This window comes from Octopus bimaculoides, chromosome 3 (genome assembly GCF_001194135.2).
Source record: "Octopus bimaculoides isolate UCB-OBI-ISO-001 chromosome 3, ASM119413v2, whole genome shotgun sequence".
Classification (NCBI taxonomy): domain Eukaryota; kingdom Metazoa; phylum Mollusca; class Cephalopoda; order Octopoda; family Octopodidae; genus Octopus; species Octopus bimaculoides.
Window position 1 is genome coordinate 24,083,328 of NC_068983.1, and position 2,659 is coordinate 24,085,986.

Below are 2,659 nucleotides of genomic sequence, written 5' to 3' on the forward strand. Positions count from 1 at the left end.
TATATACATATATATATATATATATATATACATAGAACTCTCTCTCTTTACACACGCACATATACACATATATATGCATATACATATACACATACATACATACATACATACATACATGCATACATCCATACATATACACATACGTACATACGTACAAACATGTTAGTTATATTAGTTGTCTGTAATATAATACAATAAAGTATTCCCTGATGAGTTGTGGTTAAGCGTCCAATTGCTGTTGGAACATCCGATGCAGACTTCCAAACCTCCACAACAGCAAAAAAAACATACACAAAAGCAAATGATATTAACTTTTGTTTATAATAATTTCTCCCACATTTGCTCAGTGTATCATAACTAATAATACTATGAAGTATAGTAGTATAGTAACAAAACCATTTTACTGGAAGCAAGCTTTATGATAATAATTTATGTGGACCTCTGTAAGTTAACTGTAGAAGCTATACATCTGTTTGGGCACACAAGATACACAAGATACACACTGGCACAGACACAGAGACACACACACTCACACACGTGTATGTGTGTGTGTGTGAATATATTTTTAACTCGAATGTGGAATCTAAAAACAGAAACAATTCCTATCATAGTAGGTGCCTTAGGTATAATAAAAAAATATTCAGACAAATACATAACAAAAATAGCAGGACTTACAAATATATATAACATACAGAAAATTGCACTACTGGGTACTGCACACATTCTACGCAAAACACTTTCAATACAGTAAACATAAGAGCACCACAGCAAACCACAGCACATACCCAAGGCGCACAGAGCTGCGCTCGGTAGTGAAGTGAAAGCACGTTATAAAAATAAAACTACTGAATAATAATAATAATAATAATATAGAAAGGATTGAGGTAACTCCTCCTGAAGATATAGAGTCAAAATTAAAAGAAGAGTGCCATTTGCTATCTTGTGAACAATATTTCGACATCTCGCGTGTCTTCCATTGGTTCAAAAAATAAATTTGTCAATCTACTTCATTTTGGTTAATATAGAAAGGATTGAGGTAACTCCTCCTGAAGATATAGAGTCAAAATAATAATTAATAATAATAATAATAATAATAATAATAATAATAATAATAATAATAATTAATAATAATAATAATAATAATAATAATAAATGCCCTAATGCAGTACCAAGCAGTGACTCACATGGCTTCTCATCTTAACTGATTGGAAGTGTTATCATGTACATTGTTTTGTCTTGGTATAAAAGATGGGCTACAGCAAATATTCTGCTCAATACCACAGATTTGATTGTCAGTTGTTTGACCTTAACCAGTTGAGCATGTCCCTTGGTGGCTGACAATATGTGCATCTCTGATGATGAGCAGAAGTAGTGGGGGAGAATCATAGCCATGTGTTGAGAGGAATTCTTTGGGGTTTGGATAATTTACCTTTGGAAACATGGGTATTTCGTTCGACATCCTCAAACAACCTTTATTCAAGGAACTTTTGAGCAGGATCGGCTACTCGAAGAAAATTCTAACTGGACCATACCTGCAAGGTCATGCACTGTTTATCTTGATAAGAGACCACTATGTTGCACACATATGGTTGTGATGCATGTGCCTGGTGTACCCTTATCAGATGGATAGTCATGATGGGTATACTGGGCTTCGTATATTTTACCCCAGTGTCACTTTGATGGCATACCCTGCTCTCTCACTCAATAATAATAATAATAATAAATATAATAATATAAATAATAAATAATAATAAAAATATAATAATAAATAATAAAAAAGGAGCACTCCGTCGGTTATATATCGTTCATATATTTTTTACACATATTTTTTCTGTATTCTACCTTCCACCCTGCATTTTTCTTGTGTGTATATAGACATACACATGGACATTTTTTGTGCACATGTGGATGTGTGCATGTGTGCGGGTACGTGCAAATATAGACGTGTGTGTGTGCTTGCATGTGAGAATGTGCGTATATAGATGTGTTTTACCCTTATTGCTTTTTTACTAACTTTTTTTACACTTTTTTCTGTATTTTGCCTTTAACCCTGTTTTTACTTGTGCATGTGCGTATATAGAGGTGTGTATGAACCTTTTTCGCGTGCATATGTATGTGTGTGAGCATGTTGCGCGCGCTGGTGTGTGTGTGTGTGTGTGTGTGTGTGCGAGCATGTATGTGGGTATGTAAATATTTTTTGGCGAATGTGTGGGTGAGCATGTGTGTGTTTCAAGTGAGGGTGGATGAGTATTTACATATAGGCACATGTACGTGGGTATGTGGGCATGCATGTGTATGTATGGACTGGTGCGTTTAGGTGAATACTATGGACTTTTTTACTCCCTTACCTTTACTCCCTCCCCTCACTTAGCGATAATTCTAATAGCTATTTTATCTTAATAACGGTCAATCACACAGTAATTTCCCTTAATAGTCATTTTCATAGCATTTTTTCGATGGCCAGATAACTGAAGAGATGGCGGCGTGAGTTTCCTCCCCAACATCCAAAACTCGGAGTTTCTTCATGGCTACCGAATAATTGTCACATATTATTTACAGATAAATTCCTCTATTTACATAATATTGAAGTCTCTTTCTTTCTTTTGTTGTCTTAGCTTTTCTATCAATATATATATATATATATATATATATATATATA